The sequence below is a fragment of the Carassius gibelio genome, chromosome B3 (assembly GCF_023724105.1).
Source record: "Carassius gibelio isolate Cgi1373 ecotype wild population from Czech Republic chromosome B3, carGib1.2-hapl.c, whole genome shotgun sequence".
Taxonomy (NCBI): Eukaryota; Metazoa; Chordata; class Actinopteri; order Cypriniformes; family Cyprinidae; genus Carassius; species Carassius gibelio.
The window spans coordinates 46,057,531-46,062,530 of NC_068398.1; the positions used below are offsets into that span (position 1 = coordinate 46,057,531).

Genomic DNA, 5,000 nt, shown 5'->3' on the forward strand with positions numbered 1-5,000 from the left:
CCAACTCATCAAAGGTTCCAGGTATGGAGTTCCACAAGGAAAACAAAACACGAACTCTCCACAGCAAACTTGAGCTGACACAAACAATCACTCAGCACCCTTTGTCTTATTTTGACACAAGATGACTCGCAAAGCTGTTGACTCTGAAAAGGGGCTACAGACGCTGCGTCAGCGGACAAGCGTGCTAAAGTCTGTGCTTGCCGACATTGCTCCGAACGCGCTAGCCTATTGCGCCACAGAGACTGGTAGTGTAAGCTCTTGTGGGTAACAGTCACAAAAGAATTTGACGCTGGGCGCGACACTAGTCCTGCGTCAGCAAACTTAATTCAAGAGAATTACACCCATTGGGAGGGGCGAGAGAGAGCCAAAAGGCACGCCCAACTTGGGGCTCGAACCCATGACCCTGAGATTAAGAGTCTCATGCTCTACCGACTGAGCTAGCCGGGCAGCGGCAGTCACTTCCCCAAGGCTGATGTCTGTTTTGAGAACTGCCAAACATTTTATGAGCAAACAGAGCCTCGCTTTTCGCAGAGGCTTGACAAAACATCTCGCGGGTAAGGTTGGGGTTAAGCCTAGCGGTAGGCTTAGAGCAGGGGCGTCCCACCTCGATCCTGGAGGTTGCTTGGTCTGACGAGCTTGGCTCCAAGCACAAAGAAACTCAACTTAAGCTGCTGAACCCGGTCTCACCACAGAGACCGGAAACTTCCAGGCACGTCTGATGGAGCTGGCTGGAGTGAAACTCTACCTGACAGGGCCCTCCAGGACAGAGTTTGGCCACACTAGGCATAGAGTCTTCTATGTTTGTTTTAGCCATGCCTGTTGCTGGGGAATACAGATTGAACGAGCAGAGCTCTGGTTCAACAGCCTGAAAGGCTATTAGTTCAGCCAACTCATAAAAGGTTCCAGGTATGGAGTTCCACAAGGAAAACAAAACACGAACTCTCCACAGCAAACTTGAGCTGACACAAACAATCACTCAGCACCCTTTGTCTTATTTTGACACAAGATGACTCGCAAAGCTGTTGACTCTGAAAAGGGGCTACAGACGCTGCGTCAGCGGACAAGCGTGCTAAAGTCTGTGCTTGCCGACATTGCTGCGAAAAGCTTGCTTCGTCCCTGGGTGGGCTCGAACCACCATCCTTTCGGTTAACAGCCGAACGCGCTAGCCTATTGCGCCACAGAGACTGGTAGTGTAAGGTCTTGTGGGTAACAGTCACAAAAGAATTTGACGCTGGGCGCGACACTAGTCCTGCGTCAGCAAACTTAATTCAAGAGAATTACACCCATTGGGAGGGGCGAGAGAGAGCCAAAAGGCACGCCCAACGTGGGGCTCGAACCCACGACCCTGAGATTAAGAGTCTCATGCACTACCGACTGAGCTAGCCGGGCAGCGGCAGTCACTTTCCCAAGGCTGATGTCTGTTTTGAGAACTGCCAAACATTTTATGAGCAAACAGAGCCTCGCTTTTCGCAGAGGCTTGACAAAACATCTCGCGGGTAAGGTTGGGGTTAAGCCTAGCGGTAGGCTTAGAGCAGGGGCGTCCCACCTCGATCCTGGAGGTTGCTTGGTCTGACGAGCTTGGCTCCAAGCACAAAGAAACTCAACTTAAGCTGCTGAACCCGGTCTCACCACAGAGACCGGAAACTTCCAGGCACGTCTGATGGAGCTGGCTGGAGTGAAACTCTACCTGACAGGGCCCTCCAGGACAGAGTTTGGCCACACTAGGCATAGAGTCTTCTATGTTTGTTTTAGCCATGCCTGTTGCTGGGGAATACAGATTGAACGAGCAGAGCTCTGGTTCAACAGCCTGAAAGGCTATTAGTTCAGCCAACTCATCAAAGGTTCCAGGTATGGAGTTCTGTCTCGCTGTGTGAATACAGTTTGCAAACTCCGACAGCATATGATTGGAGAAGCAATTTGGTGGCATTTTGTGGCGGTCCTAGAGGGAATTTTGAGCAGGACCTCCCTGGACCACACAGGCCTCCACAACAAGGAAAACAAAACACGAACTCTCCACAGCAAACTTGAGCTGACACAAACAATCACTCAGCACCCTTTGTCTTATTTTGACACAAGATGACTCGCAAAGCTGTTGACTCTGAAAAGGGGCTACAGACGCTGCGTCAGCGGACAAGCGTGCTAAAGTCTGTGCTTGCCGACATTGCTGCGAAAAGCTTGCTTCGTCCCTGGGTGGGCTCGAACCACCATCCTTTCGGTTAACAGCCGAACGCACTAGCCTATTGCGCCACAGAGACTGGTAGTGTAAGGTCTTGTGGGTAACAGTCACAAAAGAATTTGACGCTGGGCGCGACACTAGTCCTGCGTCAGCAAACTTAATTCAAGAGAATTACACCCATTGGGAGGGGCGAGAGAGAGCCAAAAGGCACGCCCAACGTGGGGCTCGAACCCACGACCCTGAGATTAAGAGTCTCATGCTCTACCGACTGAGATAGCCGGGCAGCGGCAGTCACTTTCCCAAGGCTGACGTCTGTTTTGAGAACTGCCAAACATTTTATGAGCAAACAGAGCCTCGCTTTTCGCAGAGGCTTGACAAAACATCTCGCGGGTAAGGTTGGGGTTAAGCCTAGCGGTAGGCTTAGAGCAGGGGCGTCCCACCTTGATCCTGGAGGTTGCTTGGTCTGACGAGCTTGGCTCCAAGCACAAAGAAACTCAACTTAAGCTGCTGAACCCGGTCTCACCACAGAGACCGGAAACTTCCAGGCACGTCTGATGGAGCTGGCTGGAGTGAAACTCTACCTGACAGGGCCCTCCAGGACATAGTTTGGCCACACTAGGCATAGAGTCTTCTATGTTTGTTTTAGCCATGCCTGTTGCTGGGGAATAGAGATTGAACGAGCAGAGCTCTGGTTCAACAGCCTGAAAGGCTATTAGTTCAGCCAACTCATCAAAGGTTCCAGGTATGGAGTTCCACAAGGAAAACAAAACACGAACCCTCCACAGCAAACTTGAGCTGACACAAACAATCACTCAGCACCCTTTGTCTTATTTTGACACAAGATGACTCGCAAAGCTGTTGACTCTGAAAAGGGGCTACAGACGCCGCGTCAGCGGACAAGCGTGCTAAAGTCTGTGCTTGCCGACATTGCTGCGAAAAGCTTGCTTCGTTCCTGGGTGGGCTCGAACCACCATCCTTTCGGTTAACAGCCGAACGCGCTAGCCTATTGCGCCACAGAGACTGGTAGTGTAAGGTCTTGTGGGTAACAGTAACAAAAGAATTTGACGCTGAGCGCGACACTAGTCCTGCGTCAGCAAACTTAATTCAAGAGAATTACACCCATTGGGAGGGGCGAGAGAGAGCCAAAAGGCACGCCCAACGTGGGGCTCGAACCCATGACCCTGAGATTAAGAGTCTCATGCTCTACCGACTGAGCTAGCCAGGCAGCGGCAGTCACTTTCCCAAGGCTGACGTCTGTTTTGAGAACTGCCAAACATTTTATGAGCAAACAGAGCCTTGCTTTTCACAGAGGCTTGATAAAACATCTCGCGGGTAAGGTTGGGGCTAAGCCTAGCGGTAGGCTTAGAGCAGGGGCGTCCCACCTCGATCCTGGAGGTTGCTTGGTCTGACGAGCTTGGCTCCAAGCACAAAGAAACTCAACTTAAGCTGCTGAACCCGGTCTCACCACAGAGACCGGAAACTTCCAGGCACGTCTGATGGAGCTGGCTGGAGTGAAACTCTACCTGACAGGGCCCTCCAGGACAGAGTTTGGCCACACTAGGCATAGAGTCTTCTATGTTTGTTTTAGCCATGCCTGTTGCTGGGGAATACAGATTGAACGAGCAGAGCTCTGGTTCAACAGCCTGAAAGGCTATTAGTTCAGCCAACTCATCAAAGGTTCCAGGTATGGAGTTCCACAAGGAAAACAAAACACGAACTCTCCATAGCAAACTTGAGCTGACACAAACAATCACTCAGCACCCTTTGTCTTATTTTGACACAAGATGACTCGCAAAGCTGTTGACTCTGAAAAGGGGCTACAGACGCTGCGTCAGCGGACAAGCGTGCTAAAGTCTGTGCTTGCCGACATTGCTCCGAACGCGCTAGCCTATTGCGCCACAGAGACTGGTAGTGTAAGCTCTTGTGGGTAACAGTCACAAAAGAATTTGACGCTGGGCGCGACACTAGTCCTGCGTCAGCAAACTTAATTCAAGAGAATTACACCCATTGGGAGGGGCGAGAGAGAGCCAAAAGGCACGCCCAACTTGGGGCTCGAACCCATGACCCTGAGATTAAGAGTCTCATGCTCTACCGACTGAGCTAGCCGGGCAGCGGCAGTCACTTCCCCAAGGCTGATGTCTGTTTTGAGAACTGCCAAACATTTTATGAGCAAACAGAGCCTCGCTTTTCGCAGAGGCTTGACAAAACATCTCGCGGGTAAGGTTGGGGTTAAGCCTAGCGGTAGGCTTAGAGCAGGGGCGTCCCACCTCGATCCTGGAGGTTGCTTGGTCTGACGAGCTTGGCTCCAAGCACAAAGAAACTCAACTTAAGCTGCTGAACCCGGTCTCACCACAGAGACCGGAAACTTCCAGGCACGTCTGATGGAGCTGGCTGGAGTGAAACTCTACCTGACAGGGCCCTCCAGGACAGAGTTTGGCCACACTAGGCATAGAGTCTTCTATGTTTGTTTTAGCCATGCCTGTTGCTGGGGAATACAGATTGAACGAGCAGAGCTCTGGTTCAACAGCCTGAAAGGCTATTAGTTCAGCCAACTCATCAAAGGTTCCAGGTATGGAGTTCCACAAGGAAAACAAAACACGAACTCTCCACAGCAAACTTGAGCTGACACAAACAATCACTCAGCACCCTTTGTCTTATTTTGACACAAGATGACTCGCAAAGCTGTTGACTCTGAAAAGGGGCTACAGACGCTGCGTCAGCGGACAAGCGTGCTAAAGTCTGTGCTTGCCGACATTGCTCCGAACGCGCTAGCCTATTGCGCCACAGAGACTGGTAGTGTAAGCTCTTGTGGGTAACAGTCACA

General features: G+C 51.3%; 1 protein-coding gene and 8 non-coding genes across 9 annotated transcripts in view; all 9 read right to left on the reverse strand.

Moving 5' to 3' along the window:
- Window positions 1-5,000, reverse strand: part of LOC127951795 (pentraxin fusion protein) — a 421,943-nt gene that overhangs the window by 195,950 nt on the left and 220,993 nt on the right. The window lies entirely within an intron of this gene.
- Window positions 375-447, reverse strand: trnak-cuu (transfer RNA lysine (anticodon CUU)). The gene has a single exon. It is a non-coding gene; the product is annotated as a tRNA-Lys (tRNA).
- trnan-guu (transfer RNA asparagine (anticodon GUU)) lies at window positions 1,112-1,185 on the reverse strand. The gene has a single exon. It is a non-coding gene; the product is annotated as a tRNA-Asn (tRNA).
- On the reverse strand, window positions 1,317-1,389 carry trnak-cuu (transfer RNA lysine (anticodon CUU)). The gene has a single exon. It is a non-coding gene; the product is annotated as a tRNA-Lys (tRNA).
- Window positions 2,182-2,255, reverse strand: trnan-guu (transfer RNA asparagine (anticodon GUU)). Its single transcript has one exon. It is a non-coding gene; the product is annotated as a tRNA-Asn (tRNA).
- trnak-cuu (transfer RNA lysine (anticodon CUU)) lies at window positions 2,387-2,459 on the reverse strand. Its single transcript has one exon. It is a non-coding gene; the product is annotated as a tRNA-Lys (tRNA).
- trnan-guu (transfer RNA asparagine (anticodon GUU)) lies at window positions 3,124-3,197 on the reverse strand. The gene has a single exon. It is a non-coding gene; the product is annotated as a tRNA-Asn (tRNA).
- On the reverse strand, window positions 3,329-3,401 carry trnak-cuu (transfer RNA lysine (anticodon CUU)). Its single transcript has one exon. It is a non-coding gene; the product is annotated as a tRNA-Lys (tRNA).
- Window positions 4,214-4,286, reverse strand: trnak-cuu (transfer RNA lysine (anticodon CUU)). Its single transcript has one exon. It is a non-coding gene; the product is annotated as a tRNA-Lys (tRNA).